We start from the raw sequence: 18,549 nt of genomic DNA on the forward strand, positions 1-18,549 counted from the left end.
TATTGGTACTTTTCCTTGTTTATTTTTTTGTTTTGTAACACAATAATAGATAGATGATAGATCGATAGATAGATCGATAGATAGATGATAGATAAGGTAAAGGGACCCCTGACCATTAGGTCCAGTCGTGACCGACTCTGGGGTTGCGGCGCTAATCTTGCTTTGTTGGCCGAGGGAGCCGGCGTACAGCTTCCGGGTCATGTGGCCGGCATGGCTAAGCCGCTTCTGGCGAACCAGAGCAGCACACGGAAACGCTGTTTACCTTCCCACCGGAGCGGTACCTATTTATCTACTTGCACTTTGACACGCTTTCAAACTGCTAGGTGGGCAGGAGCTGGGATGGAGCAACGGGAGCTCACCCCGGTGCGGGGATTCGAACCGCCGACCTTCTGATCGGCAAGTCCTAGGCTCTGTGGTTTAACCCACAGCGTCACCTGTGCCCCTAAGATGCCCAAGGGCCTGGTAGTCAAGTCTTATGAGGAACAGTGGAGTTAATTGAGGATGTTTACCCTGGAGATGGGAATACTGAGAGGTGATAGGAAGGCCATCTTCAGATATCTGAAGGGTTGTCACATGGAAGATGGAACAGACTTGTTTTGTGCTGCTCTAGAATGTAGAACCTGAATCAATGGATTCAAATTACAAGAAATGAGATTCTGACTAAACACTAGGAAGAACTTTCCTACAAAGGTGGTGGACTCTCCTTCACTGGAAGGTTTTAAACAGAAGTTGGATGGCCATCTGGCAAAGCTTTTTTAGCTGATACCTGCCTTGCAGAGGATTATGACCCTTGGGATCACTTCAAACTCTAAAACTGTATGATTCTAAGGTGCTCCTGGCAACAAAGATCAAACAAAATGACCCAGGAGACCCCTTCCAGCTCCCTGATTCAATGACAAGAGAAAGGAGGGAAAGGAGATGAAGGATGAGATGGAGATGTGCCAGTAGTCATTCCACCAAGATGGAAGTGTGCAGTTTAAAATTTCAATGGTATATTACGACTTAAAATAATTGTGTCTGCTCGCCTAAAGCTTTGTCTGCATCTTCGTAAGTGGAGATTCATATGATAGGTAATTATCACCCTTGCAGATTTGTTTGGGCCGAGAGAGAGGAAAAACACTTTTTATGATTGTATAGTAAATAATTGGGTTTTAATAACCCCCAATTAGCACATCAGAATATGCCGTAGTGTTTACTTTTATCATGTTGTTGGAATCTGGAGAGGCACTAACACCACCTTACACTAACATCCGAAATTAGGGAGAAGTAAAACATGTGGTGATCTTTTGGGTTCACTCTAAATGTGTGAAAACAGCTTTAACAATAGCAACAGAAATAGTGGGGAGGGATCTTAAAGTCCTGCCTTTTATCTGTGCCACCCACCAGCTAGATATTTTATCTGTGCCACCCGCCAGCTAGATATTTAATTTCCCAGCTCCCCATGGGCAAACTTTGATAGGCAGTTTTACTGTAGCCAATCGCAGAGGGGAAATGTGCTGTCTGTGCTAAACAGCTGATCAGTGCTGTCAGTGAACCCTGCTTCTGTTTAGGTTGTTGCAGTCTGCAGCCCATATCAATGCTACATAAACGGAATGAGAAATTGCTAGATTACATTACATCAAATATGTGGCCAGTACTGCAAACGGTAGCAGCACATCTAATTCTCCTTTTCCTCTCGCTAATGAATTAATCAATTACTCAATTAATATATTCTATTTATGCCTAAGGCTGTGCCAAAATGGACAAGGAAGGGCATCCTTTCATTCATTTGCTTGCCATATAGCCACTCAGCTGGCCATGTGGCGATGCCTCAAAATCAATCCAGAGTGAGGACATGAAATATTACAGAAGTTTCCCATGACCCACTATCATGGCTTTGTGCTTTCACTCTCCTCTGCTCATGGCAAGCAATGATGTGCAGTGAGGAAATGCCATCTAGACATGGGCAAGTCATTCTGGACCAATGGTAGCCAAGGTAGTTCCCTCTCTAGATCCACTTCCATCAGGCCTAGACAACACAGTCAATGGTCAGAGCCAATAGGGGCAACATCTGGAGGGTGCAACTCATTCCTTCTCTATTCCCAAGGTATTATGGAGAAGGCAAATTAAATGCCTGTTTTAGCAGTAGCTACAGAATCCATTGATTGGTTCAAAATTGGGAAAGGAGTACGACAAGGGTGTATATTGTCTCCCTGCTTATTTAGCTTATATGCAGAATTCATCATGCGAAAGCCTGGGCTGGATGAATCCCAAGCCGGAATTAAGATTGCCGGAAGAAATATCAACAATCTCAGATATGCAGATGACACAACCTTGATGGCAGAAAGTGAGGAGGAATTAAAGAGCCTTTTAATGAGGGTGAAAGAGGAGAGCGCAAAATATGGTTTGAAGCTCAACATCAAAAAAATTAAGACCATGACCACTGGTTCCATCACCTCCTGGCAAATAGAAGGGGGAGCAATGGAGGCAGTGAGAGATTTTACTTTCTTGGGTTCCATGATGACTGCAGATGGTGACAGCAGTCACGAAATTAAAAGACACCTGCTTCTTGGGAGAAAAGCAATGACAAACCTAGACAGCAGCTTAAAAAGCAGAGACATCACCCTGCCAACAAAGGTCCATGTAGTTAAAGCTATGGTTTTCCCTGTAATGATGTATGGAAGTAGGACCTGGACCATAAAGAAGGCTGATCGCCGAAGAATTGATGCTTTTGAATTACGGTGCTGGAGGAGACTCTTGAGAGTCCCATGGACTGCAGGAAGATCAAACCTATCCATTCTGAAGGAAATCAGCCCTGAGTGCTCACTGGAAGGACAAATCCTGAAGCTGAGGTTCCAATACTTTGGCCACCTCATGAGAAGAGAAGACTCCCTGGAAAAGACCTTGATGTTGGGAAAGATTGAGGGCACAAGGTGAAGGGGACGACAGGACGAGATGGTTGGACAGTGTTCTTGAAGCTCCCAACATGAGTTTGACCAAACTGTGGGAGGCAGTAGAAGACAGGAGTGCCTCATGTGCTCTGGTCCATGGGGTCACAAAGAGTCGGACACAGCTAAACAACAACAACAACAACACAATCTATGCCACCCATCGTTCCAGCCAACTGTTCAATTGAACTCAAGTTATGCTTATCCCCACCTGGACTGTACCCAATATGAAGGCAAAATGTATTGCAGTCTAATCAATATTTACTGACATGTCTCCACTCCTCCATGATGAACATTAAAACAATGGATTTGACCGTACATTTCTGGTGATTTATATAAGTACATAGAAAAGTAAGCAAGACCTAGCCTTTCCTGGAAGTGTGAAATCCATCCTGTTAAATCCTTCTGGAGACTTCACCCACCCCCGCTCTGCAGAGCACAGGCATTTTAGAAGTTCAAAGGGGTGGCAAAATCTGACCATTTTGTTGGCACCTGGTTTACTTTTCTAACAAATATAGATGGGGATATGCTTGGCATATCCTGATTCTCAGAGAGTCTTTCGGAAAGGTGTTTGTTCAGGTTTATACTGGGCAGCCTCTTTGCTTTTAGATTCCATTGTTAATGGTTGCAATAATTTTACACTGGGTCAAGTTTTTCTGTGCTGAGTTTTTCACATACTTTTTACAGCTCTGTTTTCATTCCTAGAAAGGTACAAAGGTCACCATTTTTCATAGAATCATATAATTGTCATGTTAGAAGTGACACTGAGGGTCATCTAGTCCAACCCCCTGCAATGGAGGAATCTCAACTACATCATATACAGTGTTAGAAACTGAGATATGAAAGCTAGGAGCTACGGGGCACCTAAAACCTAGATAATGGGAGCTGCAGTGGAGTGTCTAGGCACAGTTTTTTAATAACAAGAATACAAAGCTGAAAATAAATGAACTGCAGCTAAAATAATCTTATGTTCTTTTTTCACATGGTCTAGTCCTCATCTGAAGACTGCAAAAACCAAAACATACTTCCCCTGCCTGCTCCCCTAATATTCTTAAGAGGGTCTCTGCTCCAGTCTTCAGAGAGTAGCTGAAAGTGGGGAGGCAGAAAAAGGTCCTCCTTTCCTTCCACTCTGCGTTTTTAATCTGAAATCTTCAGCGCGGTACTGTGCCCAGAGATCAGAAACTGCTTGCATTAATGAAATTCCCTGTTGCAAAATGTGCCTAGAACAATGGGAGTTTCGAAGAGATAGCCATCCAATAGCTGCTTAAGAACCTTCAAGGAGAAACCACCACCTCTCATGGGAGTCTGTTCCACTATTGGACAGCTCTTACTGTCAGAAAGTTCTTCCTGTTGTTTAGTCAGAATCTCCTTTCTTGTAACTTGAATTCATTGGTTTGGGTCCTACCCTCTGGAGTACAGCTAAGACAACTTAGAGTACAGTTTCTGCCAAAATCTTGAATCCTTAGATAAGTATGGTACATAGACAAAATAGAGTAAAGATATACATTGGCTCCCAGTACATTTCCGAGCACAATTCAAAGTGTTGGTGCTGACCTTTAAAGTCCTAAATGGCCTCGGTCCAGTATATCTGAAGGAGCATCTCCACCCCCCATCATTCTACCTGGACACTAAGGTCCAGCACTGAGGGTCTTCTGGCGGTTCCCTCACTGTGAGAAGCCAAGTTACAGGGAACCAGGCAGAGGGCCTTTTCGGTAGTGGCACCCGCCCTGTGGACCGCCCTCCCACCAGATGTCAAAGAGAACAACAGCTACCAGGCTTTTAGAAGACACCTGAAGGCAGCCCTGTTTAGGGAAGCTTTTAATGTTTGATGCATTACTGTATTTTAATATATTGTTGGAAGCCGCCCAGAGTGGCTGGGGAAGCCCAGCCAGATGGGTGGGGTATAAATAATAAATTATTATTCTTCTTATACAACAGGTTCTCTACAGGGCCAAGCAAGCTAAGGTGTTGATCCAACAAGTAACACATTCCCTTGACTCCTGTTATATTGGTATGGGGTGAACATCATTTCAGTGCAGCAAGTGGGACTGTTCCTTGGAATAGGCAAGCTAATGGGAGCTCTTCCTGGAGGGCTGGACCTGAGGTGCCTGTTTGCACCTATGCTGGCATCTCTATTATCTAGGCAACACAGGAGGCAACAGTGGCATCTCTGAACCAGACTGGGTGGTGGACTCCTCCTGAGAGGAAGGGCTAGGGGTGGGCTTGGTTGATGTCAGAGGTGAAGCTGGGGTTGCAGGTGAGGCTGGATGGGCCCCTCCCCAGGGTCATCAATGGGCTACTGCAACTCTTCCCACCCATTGTCCTGGTCTGACCAGTCGCACCATGACATTTCCTCGGCACTCCTGGCAATTTACCTCCTTTGTTGTTCTGGAGAGTATTACTGTATTCAAAAGAGACATTTCTCCTGCCTCCTCTGCCCACTAAATTGGCCTCCTGGTGTAGCTTGTATGTTTTTGTGTCCTATTTTCTCTGCTTCTTACTGTGCTCCTTCCTTTCACTTCCAACATTAGCCTTAGATATCACAATCCATCTCATGTGCCTTAAAGCTAGATTCAGACTTTAAATTAGCTGCCATTTCCTTACCTGGCAATGTAACAAACTGGTATAATTTGTTTATGAATCAACCTGTCTCCTGTACTCTTGACTTTAATTCATTCATTAGCAAGCCAGCCTGTCACTTTGTGAATCAGGAGACACCAGGCAAGACACTGCATCCAGACAAAGGGTGCAGTTCTGGTGCTTTCTAAACCTTGTCCCTCTCTTTTCTAAAAGAGCAGTTCATAATGAGCAATGGCTCATTGAATGGCTGGGGTCACTGAGGACAATGGGTGAGTTTAATCCCCTGCAATGCTACTTTCTCCAAGATATGAAGATCTCTTCCTCTGCTTCCTCCTCCTCTTCCTCCGGCTTCTGGTTTAGCACCCATCCCCCTGAGTGACCCTTTACTTCAGAGCTGTTACAGAGCAGTGGTGGATACAGATGCTAGATTATGACTCAGAAAGTCTCTGCCATGAACTTGCTAGGTGACTTTAGGCAAGACGAACTCTGAGACTTGGTAGTTCTGCCCTCAAGCTCTCCCATTCTGGGGGTGTCTGCGACTTGCAGGGAGTCCAGTCACAAGCCCAGGTCATCAAAGGAGCTTACATGGAAAACTCTGGTATCACTAGGATGCCACATTAGAGTGAAGGCAATGGCCCATGCCCTCACCCTGAATTGGCTTGGAGGCATCATCACATAGCCAAGTAAGTGGCTATATGATGGGCAAATCACTGGAAGGGGGTCCCTCCTAGTCCATTTTGGCTCAGCCCTAAATAACAGAAAATAAGGCTGCTCCTGCATACTGGGGGGGGGGGGGGAGCCACCCTGCATTGCCGGCGGCCTTTCCCCTTCCTCACTCTCTCCCTTCCTGGCCTTGGGGGAGAGGACGGGGGATTACACATGGGGCGGGCACTGCTTTGCCGCTCTCCTGGTGCTGTTTGCCCTGCGGTCCTGGCTGCATACCATAAGGTTGTGAATATAAGTCACACTTTAACTTTTCACAGTCGGAATTTGAGGGAAAGGTGAGGCTTATATTGGGGCCAATACGGTAATTCATTTTAATTATTTATTTTTTGCTGCCAATATTTTGGATTAGAATTTCCTTACTAGGAGCACCCAAGACTAAGCACAGAGATGGAGAAGGTGGAGACGTGACCCTTAGGCTGGACAATGCTTCTTGTCCCTGATTTAGTGGCTTGTTTTGGTGTTGCCCTCTACAGGTGAGGCAACTCAAAGGAGCTTTGGGGATCGTGCCACTTTTCTCAAGAAACCTGTGTTTTGAAGCTAAACAAGCTATAAATTCAGAGTAGCTGAATTCACTTCCCACAACTCATTAGGAAGGATGATTCCTCCCCACCCCCTGTGCCCCGCCAAGCATTCTCCCCCAGGAAACCTTCTGATTGATAATAATAAACCTACCCTTCTGCTCGTTAGGTAACAATTTTTGATATGCAAATGTTCCCTTAATATGCTCTAATAAAAATACCGTTAAATACTAATCCAACTGCTATTTATAAATGTATACATAATTAAATAGAGATAATTCATGTAGACAGGGTTTGTTAAGAGTATTTTTTTTATATAAAATTTGAATAATGAAAGGTAATTATGTTTGGATAGGAAAATGTCAGAAAAAAATATTGAAGTATTTTGGTATCTATTTGCATTATTTAAATCGGAAAGCGTCTGATGAGAAACCTTCCTGTTGAGACACAGGTTAGATCTGCACCATCGAAGGCAAGTAAGATCATATGCTTAGGAAGCTTCTAAGAACGATGGGAGGGTTTTTTTTGGGGGGAGGGGTAGACTATTTAAAAATGCTCCCCCAATGTTCCTGTTTTACTCGGAGGCAGCAAAATTTGGAGTGATTTGGGCAAAACAGAGTGAACGTATGCCATTATCAAGAGTGCTGGTGATATCATTGGCTAATGGCGACCTTTCTTGTCTCAGAAAACCTTTGGAAAAGCTGGAAAAGTGGTGGAAGGGGAAAGGGTTAAGCCTCAAGCCATATATACATTCCTGTGAGAACCAGTGTGGTGTAGTGGTTAAGAGCGGCAGACTCGTAATCTGGTGAACCGGGTTCACATCTCCGCTCCTCCACATGCAGCTGCTGGGTGACCTTGGGCCAGTCACACTTCTTTGAAGTCTCTCAGCCCCACTCACCTCACAGAGTGTTTGTTGTGGGGGAGGAAGGGAAAGGAGAATCTTAGCCACTTTGAGACTCCTTAGGGGAGTGATAAAGCAAGATATCAATTCCAAACTCTTCTTCTTCTTCTGTGGTCCTTGGACCAAGTGAGTCTCGGGCTCATCCTAGTCTAATTTTACTCCTAGATATAGGAAAAAGAAGATGAACCTGTTGCAGCAGAGATGTGGAACCTCAAGTCTTTGGAATGAATATGGCCCCCAAAGTCGTTTGATCTGGCCCTCAACACTATTTCCAGATAATAATAATAATAATAATAATAATAATAATAATAAATTTTATTTATATCCTGCCCTCCCCAGCCAAAGCCAGGCTCAGAGCAGCTAACAACAGTAAAATGATAAAACATTCTAAAATCATTTCATAATAAAATTTATTCCAATCAGATTAATGGCAACCATTGGGCTAGAGTTCTCTGAGGATTGCCAAAGGAGGAAGTCAGGCTGTGGCCTGGCCAAAGGCCTGGTGGAACAGCTCTGTCTTGCAGGCTCTGTGGCAAGATGTCAAGTCAAGTTAACTCCCCCCCCCCCTTTCTTTTTTGCATCTGGTTTTAAATGGTTGCTGAGTTGTGTGGTGCTTTGAAATCTTCTATAAGATGCTTTGTGGTTGGATGGTGTCTTCAAAGCTACAAACATGAGTCTGACCAAACTGTGGGAGGCAGTGGAAGACAGAAGTGCCTGGCGTGCTCTGGTCCATGGGGTCACGAAGAGTCGGACACGACTAAACTACTAAACAACAACAACATAAGATGCTTTGAGACTTTTTTTTACTGTAAAGAGTGATGAAAGAATGCAACAAAAATCTGCAAGGAAGTTTTAGAGTCTCAGATGGGATCAAAGGGGGACCAAGCCAATTCAGAGACTTGCATGGTTGAAAGGGGGGGGGGTCCTTCAGATAGCCATGTAGGGTGTGAATAAGTAATTCCTATTTTAGTTTCTTGAATCCACTGCTAACCCAGTTTCACTTGAAGGCTGTGGGTTTTACTTCCTAAGTGGGGGGGTATTCCTTCTTTTCTTCGGGGTGTTGTGTTTGTAAAGTATCCAGCTGCCCTGGGATGAACTGGGCCTGATGGTGTGTGCTAAATCAGGATGGGATTTGCTGTGCCTGGAAGCTGTGAACTGGGAAAGCAAAACATGTCTATTATAAGGGTCATTAAGAACCAGTGACCAATTGGGACCATCTGTTCTCTCACATTCACCTCCCAAAGAGGAAGAAATTGAAGCAGCGCTCAATGAACTGAGCCCTCCCACATTCCAACAGAATCAACTTTAAGGGGATATTGTCCTTAAAAAATGGTCAAGCATTTACTGCTTCCATCCCCTTCTTTTTTGAGAAGCATGATGCAAAAATACCAGCCACTTCAGTTCAGTCTGGAAGCATTCCAATGGAAGGGCACCAACAAAAACAAGAGCAGACACAAAATAAACAAGTAAAAGAAATAGCTCTTTAAGCACAAGGCAAAGATGTCAAGGTCCAATCAATATAGGATGGGATACTATAGAATGATAGAATCATAGAGTTGGAAGCTACCCCAACTAGTCTAGTCAAACCCTCTGCAAGACAAATATCATAACTAAAAAATCCCTGCCAGAAGGCCACCCAGCCTCTGTTTAAAAGCATCCAATTAAGGAGAGTCCACCACTTTCTGAGGCAGCCCCTTCCACCTTAGAGCAGCTCTTACTTTCAGAAAGTTATTCCAAGTGTTTAGTCAGAATCTCCTTTCTTGTCATCTGAGTGCATTGGTTCAGTTCCTACCCTCTGGGGCAGGAGAAAACAAGCTTGCTCCATATTTCATGTGACAGCCCTTCAGATCTTTGATGATTGCTCTCATATCCCCTGTCAGTCTTTTCTTATCCAGGCTAAACATCCCCAACTCCATCCAAACCCTTGAGCATCTTAGTCACCTTCCTCACCTCACATTCCAGCTTGCTAATATCCTTTTGCAGCTGTAATGCCTAGAACTGGACGCAGGTCTCCAGGTGTGGTCTGGCCAAGGCAGAATAGAGTGCTACTATTACTTCCATTGATCTGCACACTATACATCATAGCTAGACTTTAGAACCAGCCTTTCTTGTTCTATGGGAGCTCAAGGCTAAACGAGGAAGAAAGGTAATGTTTCATAAAGGGACCAGGGCAGGGATTCATGGTAGCTTCAGAACCCTGGCCAGCTCCCAGTAGCTTTGCTGTTTTCTCTGCAAGTACTAGACTCAACTGAAATATTAAATACCTTCAGGACCCTGGAGAGCTCCAAAGCTTTCTGAAGCAACTCCACAAGTTGATGTCTTTGTAACCACCTGATCCACCTGTAATCTTGTATATGCTGACTGGACCTGTAGTGTAGTAAGCCCCACCTCCACAGAGGAACTGGCTGGCTGTTAAAGGGCCATCACCTTGTTCTGCAATCTGGGGCTCCTGTGGTACGAGAGAGACATGGGTGCCTTGGGAGACTCCTCCTCTGAATTAGAAGGGTGGTGGTAGCAAGACTGGCTGAGGTGGTCTTGAAGACAGCCATGGCAGTTCTTACCCTGTGGATGGATCCAGAGTCTTGCCTTCCCCTGAGTCCTTTCTACAGTGCATGGGCTGCAGGTCATGGGACATAATGCAAGGGCATTCTAGTGCAACCCACTGCAATGCAGAGATCAGAGCTAAAAAATCTCTGACAAATGGCCATTGGACCTTTGTTGAAAAGCCTCCAATGAATCATAGAATTGTGGAGTTGGAAGGAACCCAAAGGGTATTTTAGTCCAACTCACTGCAATGCAGGAATCACAGCTAAAAAATCCATGACAAATGAAGAAGAGTCCCCCACCTTCTGAACAAGTCCTTTCCACAGTTCTCACTATCACAAAGTTCTTCCTAATCTTTAGCTGGAATCTCCATTCTTACCATCATTAAGTCCTTCTTAATGATTAGTGGGGATTTCCCTTTTTGTCACTTGAATCTATTTGTTTGGGTCCTACCCTCTGGAGCAGCAGAAATCCAGCTTGCTCCATCTTCCATGTGACAGCCCTTCAGATACTAAATATTTTTCTGGTCAACACAAGGTTAGTGTGCTGGTGTCTTAGATAAGAACTTGTACCAGGGTCACAGATAGTTCATGATGGGTTTCTTTCATACTAAACTTACCATATTTTTCGCTCTATAAGACGCACTTTTCCCCTCCTGAAAAGTAAAGGGAAATGTGTGTGAGTCTTATGGAGCGAATGCAGGCTCCATGGCTTCAGTGAAAGCAACACGAAGCCAAATTCACACCCATTGTTACAAGTTGCATAGAAAGCTGTCGGGACATCCAGCTCAGATTTGCCTACACTGGCTGGCAGTGGCTGTCCTGGGTTTTAGTCAGGGTGGGAGTGGCATTCCCAGCCCTATCCGGAGATCCTAGAGTGCAAAACAGGTGCTCTGCTGCCACGTTATGAGAATTCCTATTTAATCATTTGACTCCCTGATTGAAACCACCTGGGATGCCTCAAAATAACAGCACCCTCCTCCAGGTGGCAGCTGGAAAAAAGACTTTTTCTAATTCTATATTAGAAAAATTCAGTGTTGAAAATAGTACAATGCAGTTGGAATTAGAGTTTATGGGGGATGTGTGGGCACTGCTAAAAACAACAGATCTCATTCTCCTCTCTTTTGTCCTGCAACATCCACAAATATAAACTATTCGAAGTGATGTCACCACACTTCTAATTTTATTCTCTTGTTTGTTTTAATGCATTAGCGCTGCACCCTCTCGGCAGCTGTGCTTCCTGGAATGTCCTGGATGGAATCATTGTGTGTTGCTTCATTTCCAAGATTTCCCCAGGAGGGAGTGTTACAAGGATGTCTCTACATAAGGACCTAAGAAGAGCCTGCTGGTTCAATCACCCATTGGCCTGTTCTCACAGTGACCAACCAGATGCCTGTGGGAGACCACCAAGCAGGTTTGAGCACAAGACCACTCTCCTCTTCTGTGGCTTCCAGCAACTGATACTCATAAGCATCACTGCCTCCAGCCATGGAGAGAGAGCATAGCCTCAATTCTGCCTACTAGCCATCGATAGCCCACTCCTCCATGAATCTGCCCAATCCTCTTCTAAAGCAGTTTCAGTGGCCATCACTGCTTCGTATAGGAATGAGTTCCATGGTTTAACTATGTGCTGCATTAAGAACTACTTATTTTTATATGCCCTGCTCTTCCAACATTCAGCTTCATTGTATGCCCATAAATTATAGTGTTATGACACAGAGTGAGAAACTTTTTTTTCCTATTCACTTTCGCTGTGCCATGCATAATTTTACAAACTTCTATCTTGTTCCTTCTTGCTCAACTTTTTTTTCTCAGTTCCCAGAAAGCAGCAGAAAAACACTCCTTATTTCTACAAGGTCAAGTTGTTGTTGGAAAACTGAGAGGTGAGATTTTGGCCCAGCCTTGGAGGTCCATAACTGGGTTTGGATTTGAACCTATGTCTCCATCATCTATGAAGTACAGTCACAGAACTTAATCCTTGGGGCCAATAAATGTTGAGTATAAGTACATCACATCACACATATTGCAGGATGGGATATTATTACTGTTATTATTATTTACATGTTGTTCACCCTAAAGTTCTATGGCAGGTTACAACACTAAAACAAAATATTTAATTATTATTTTTTTAAAAAACACACCTTAATGATAAGGTGGGTCCTAAATAATACATGCTACAGTGCTACCTCGGATTACAGACGTTTCAGGTTACAGACTCTGCTAACCCAGAAATAGTACCTTGGGTTAAGAACTTTGCTTCAGGATGAGAACAGAAATCGTGCGGTGGCAGCGGGAGGCCCCATTAGCTAAAGTGGTGCCTCAGGTTAAGAACCGTTTCAGGTTAAGAACGACCCTCCAGAATGAATTAAGTTCTTAGCCCGAGGTACCACTGTACAAGTGTCAAAAGCCAGGGTGAAGGGGCATGTCTTCAATATTCACTGAAAGATGGTGTTGTGGCTTTAGCAGCGGTTCTCAAGCTGTGGGTCCCCAGATGTTGTTGGACTACAACTCCCATCATCCCTGAGCTCTGGCCTTGCTAGCTAGGGGTGATGGGAGTTGTAGTTCAACAACATCTGGGAACCCACAGGTTGAGAAAGGCCTCTTTAGAGGGTCAATCAGGGTGAGAAACTGTGTTCTTTCCAATTCCTGGGATCCTGCATATGTGGGAGTAGAATGTATAAGAGCAAGCTTGCCAAACCATTTCCTTTATTAAGGTAATAACTTTGGCTAGCTAGTAAAGCACCACATTTAGCAGAACCACAGAAGTTGTTCTGTGCTTGAGAACAAATGGGTGGGTCTTCGCCCCCTCACCCAACTGCTAGCTAGCAGTACAATAGCCAGAGGAGTTGTGCGTGAGGAAGTTGGAAACTGGGTATGCAGAGACAAGCTTGAGCTGTGCTGAATTCAAAGCTGTGGAAAATGCAGAATCAATATCTTTTGGAGTGCTAATGCTGTGAGCCCCTTCGTATTATACTCGGATTGTATATATGTGTAAATTAAACCATATATCCTAAAGACGCCACAGTCTCCGTTGACCTTCATTCCAAGGAAACTGAACTGTGAGTAAGCTCCAGGAACCCCTGGAATCTCTTGCCACTCAAAGGCTGGGGTGGTGTGTGGCCCTATATAATGAAAGTGTCAGACACATCTCTGTGAGGAGGGAGTTCCACACCTTAGGGGATGCCACAGTGTATGTCCTATCCCAGCACACCCCAAGCTTCTGAGAGCAAGAGGGCAGATGAAATAATTGGAGAGGAGGTCTGCCTGTTTTATATAGCAGTTTTACATCATCTGTAGCAACTAGTTTTCAGTCCCCAATCTAGATCAATAGCTCTGAGTAGCTCCACTCAAGATCCCAGTCTCCCAATCATGTCCATCAGCATCCCCTTAAACCAGCATTTCCCAAAGGTCTGGCAGCTACTGGACTGTAGAATCTACTTTCTGCCAAAGATGCTGCAGTAATGGTGATTCATTACAAAATTGATTCAAGGAGCTTATAGAAGGAGACAGCTTCAATACCAAATCTATCTGAAAATGTGGACTACTTTTCTTCCTTAGTTTTTTCATGACTGCTATATACGGATTACCATTGTGGCTGTCTTGGACCAGGCTGAAATCTTCCACAACTTCCTCCATCCTCTTCAAAGGCTGTTTAAAAAACACCTGATGGCATGCTGGCATTTGGGACAGGATTTCCTTCTCCATGAGAGGTCCAGAGGGCAGCAACATGGGAACGGGCCTTTTCTGTGGTGGCTCCCCACTTGTGGAATGCTCTCCCCAGGGAGGCTCACCTGGTGCCTTTAGGAGCTGTGGTCATTTCTGCCACCACAATAAAATATTTGAGGGAGTCGAGGCCTCTCAAAGTTGATGGCCATTGCCATTCAAATGATGTATGTGCATCACATTCAAATGGTGTACGTGATTGATTATGCATGGTGGAGCTTACCTGGCCACCCCCTATAATTTAATCAAGTTGGTACCCCTGGTTGGACCACCACATGACCTTTGGTGTTCCTTCCAAACCAACCATGATTCTATGGCCAATATTTGCATTCTAAAATATCCTCTGAGCTACTACTGCTTGCGTGGCTGGCGGTAAATGAAGCTGTGCTATAATGTCTACATTACCTAGCTCAATAATGTCCACACTGACTGGCAGCATCTTTCTACAGTTTCTACCTGGACAGAAGAGACCTATGGGCAAATCAATAGGTGGAAGTGACATGGACCAGAAATGGATTGATGTGTCCATCCCTGCGGAGTGGTTTTGGCCACATGCAACACTTGTGTTAACACAACACAAAGAGGCAGTGGCTGCCTCCGGTTTTGCCTCTGTGGCTGTGATGCAAACGACTTTGGCCAAGTGTTGTGTGGGTGACAGATGCTGACTGATGTGTTGTGAAAGGAACAGTGATTTATTCTCACTGAGGCCTTCAAGTCTGTCTGTGCTGCGGATTCACAGACCTGACAATAGCAGGATGAAAGCGGCTCGGAGGAAGATGAAATGTGGCTCTGTGGCAAAAGCTACGCAGGATGAGCCCTGCCAGCTTCTTGGACGAGAGACCAATGATGAATATAAAAACACCAGAAGAGTCTGCTGGGGCAGGGGAATGGACCATCTAGTCCTACTTCCTGTTCTCACAGTTGCCAACCAGATGCCCCTTATGGGAAACCAGCAAGCAGGATTCGAGTGCAGGAGCTCTTTCCCCTCTTGTAGTTTCCAGCAACTGGTATTCAGATATATTACTGCCTATGATCATGGAGGCAGAGTACAGTAAGTCATTGATAGCCCTCTCAGCCTCCATGAATTTGTCTAATTTTTTTTAAAGCCAACCAAGCTTATGGTCACCTGTGGGAGCAAGTTCGATATTTTAACTAATGCATCATTACTCAACTTCTGAGGCACACCATTTAGGTGAGCCATGACAGGGGACTTCCTGACATCTCCCCCTGCAGCCTCATGACTTTAATTGGACCGTGCAGGTTAGCCACAAATGAGTTCTATATCCAGCCCATAGGTCCTACAACCTGCCTTCATTCATTCCTTCCTTCACTTATATTCCACCTTTCTTCCAAAGTTCTCCTTCCTCATTTAATCCCCACTCTGTGAAATAGTTTGGGCAGAGAGGCAGTGACTGACCTGGGTCACCAAATGAGCATTTCCCACAGGCACCTGGTTTGCCACTGTGAGGACATAATTCTGAACTAGATGAGCCATTGGCCTGATCCAGCAACCTCTGTTTATGTTGTTAACATAGTGCTCAAGGGTACCTGCCAATATTTATTCCTTTAGTATATTTGTGACAAACCTAGACAACATATTAAAAAGCAGAGACATCATCTTGCCAACAAAGGTCCGTATAGTAAAAGCTATGGTTTTCCCAGTAGTGATGTATGGAAGTGAGAGCTGGACCATAAAGAAGGCTGATCGCCGAAGAATTGGTGCTTTTGAATTATGGTGCTGGAGGAGACTCTTGAGAGTCCCATGGACTGCAAGAAGATCAAACCTATCAATTCTTAAGGAAATCAGCCTTGAGTGCTCACTGGAAGGACACTTTCTGAAGCTGAGGCTCCAATATTTTGGCCACCTCATGAGAAGAGAAGACTTCCTGGAAAAGACCCTGATGTTGGGAAAGATTGAGAGCACAAGGAGAAGGGGACGACAGAGGACGAGTGTTCTTGAAGCTACCAACATGAGTTTGACCAAACTGTGGGAGGCAGTGGAAGACAGGAGTGCCTGGTGTGCTCTGGTTCATGGGGTCACGAAGAGTTGGACACGACTAAACAACTAAACAACAACAACAACAACAATATTTGTGTATCTTCCAGCAATAAAGCCCAGATAGTTTCTATAAGGCTCTTAGGAACCAAAGCTGCCACCTTAACAGAAAAATCCAAAGAAGTTCAAAAACCAACTGAGTCGGGTGCATAGAATTGCATCCATCTGCTGTGAAATCAAACCTTGTGAACCCTCTACCAAATACTCGTGTGGCTCCTTTAAAATTCCTGAGCCAATGGGAAGGCCAAACCTGGCAGTGAAAGGATTGTGATGTTGAAACTATCCAAGCCTTCCTAAGGAGGGAATTTTCAAAGGCTGGGGTGAAATGTTATTGTTCTAGCTGTGACTCCTACATTGCAGAAGGTTCGACTAGCAGCTGGTAGAATCATAGAATCATAGAGTTGGAAGAGACCACAAGGGCCATCGAGTCATCGGTGACCCTCTGGGGCCCACCCAACTCTACAGCTCTATGCTTTCATTCATTCATTCACATCTCATGACACCCTTGCCATTCTTTTACAGAGCAAAGTGTGGGGATCCCTGGGCTAGGAGGGGCATGTGTGGAGGGTGGCAGGTTCTGCTTGTTTACCTTCTCTATCAGTTCCCATTTGATTAAACGAGGCTCCGCTGTCAAACTGCATTTGAGCTTGTAATGAATGCATCTCTGCTCCCCCCTCATCCCTTTCTCTTTGTCTGCATCTGTTATTTCCATTTAATTCAGCGGGATAATTAGAAATGAGTTGTCTCGAACTCATTTGCCATCCATCAATTTGTCAGTGTAGAGGAAAATACAAAATACCACGTGGAGCTCTCCTTCTTCACTCCAATGTTTCCCTTGTGTGGACACAATGGTCTCTTTGATTTCTTTGGGTTATTGATGATGGCACTTCTCAGCATCATTAACTAGAGCGCTGCAATATCACCTGGTTTTTATTTTTCACGTAGGAACATAAGAACATAAGAAGAGCCTTGCAGGATCAGGCCAATGACCCATGAAATCCAGCATTCTGTTCTCACAGTGGCCACCCAGATGCCTGTGGAAAACATGCAAGAAGGATCTAAGAACAAAAGCACTCTTCCTTCACCTGGTTCCCAGCAACTGATATTCGGAAGCATTGCTGCCTCCAGCTGTGGAGGCAAAGTGTAGCCATCATGGCTAGTTAGCCACTGAAAGCCCTCTCTTCCATGAATTAGTCTATTTTTTAAAGCTATCCAAGTTGGTGACCATTACTGCCTCCTGTGGGAGAGAGTTCCACACTTTAAAACCCACAGGATCAGCCTGCAAACTGCCTTTAAGAAGAGGCCAACACACTCTGCACCAGACAAAACAGCCTTGACACAGCCTAGTCCCCTCCAGCTGAGAGCTGTAGTCCAGAAGAGGGCCCAGGGTTGTCCAAGGCTGCTCCAAGGAACAGCCAACAGAGGCAAGCAGGATAAAGATCCATCACTTGGTGGGCTGCTGGGTCTCCCAACCTAGGGGCAAGTGACCCCTCCAATTCCTGAGTGATATTTGTGAAGCTGAAATCCTCCTTAACCAACACCCCCTCCCCCCAAAAAAGTTTGTTCAAAGGTTCCCATTTTCTTAATCTTTTTTTGGCATCAAAAAAATTTCACCGGTATTACTGTTGTTTTGGCTTCTTTTTTAGTCTTGGCTCCTTGGACTAGTTACAAGTAGCTACTCGATCCAAACAGCCACTTATTTGTTTTTATTTATTTATCTGAAGATGACAGGGCACTTCACAACATAAAAACATGAAATGAGAACACAAAATACATAATAAAAAGAAAACGGAGATGTTTCTCTTCCTGAAATAAAGGGAGCAAGCCTACCAGTGGGACAGGAAAGGAGAAACCAACCCCAATGACTCTTGAGATCTCTAAAACTCTGCTAGGCTCATGCCACAGGGTAGAAGTTATGAAAGCAAGGCAGTTTCCATTATTCTGCTGTTTCTGGGTATGAGGCCACCATCATGAAGTAGACTCACCTGATGCCATCTTTCTGGATCATATGTCATGGACAGGCTGGATGCAGAGGAGTTGGGGGGCACCACCACCACCCCAGTCTCCCAGAATACACAAAGGAAAAAAAGAGGGTAGAGCAACAAGAGGAAAGAAGGTGAAGCCTTAGGCTACTGGGGAAGGAACCAGGAGAGGAGCCTTAGAGAGCAGAGGGAATGCTGGACCTTCAGTCCTCACAACTGCTTAACTGGGGCAAGGTCTCCTGGAAACTAGACTTGAGCTGTGGTTTGTTTCCTTGAATAATAAATTACCTTTACTGATCTTGTGTGATTTATTGTTTACAGATGACCTGCGCCCAACTCTTATCCTAGCATCAATGTGTGCAGTGGACTGGGGGGCCACTATTGATTTCCCATGCTGCTGGATTCCCACCCATGTATAGTTTTCCACTTCAGGTAATCCAGGGGACTTCCTCTCTGTCCTCTTGGTTGTCTTTCAAAAGTAAGAAATCAAGGATCTGGAAGCCAAGCCTGATGAGGAATGGTTGAGGGAGTTGGCTCTAGTTCAGCCTGGAGAAGAGTAGACTAAGAGGTGATACAATGTCTGTTCTCAAATA

This window comes from Podarcis tiliguerta, assembly GCF_965153285.1.
Source record: "Podarcis tiliguerta genome assembly, chromosome: 8".
In the NCBI taxonomy this organism is placed as follows: Eukaryota; Metazoa; Chordata; class Lepidosauria; order Squamata; family Lacertidae; genus Podarcis; species Podarcis tiliguerta.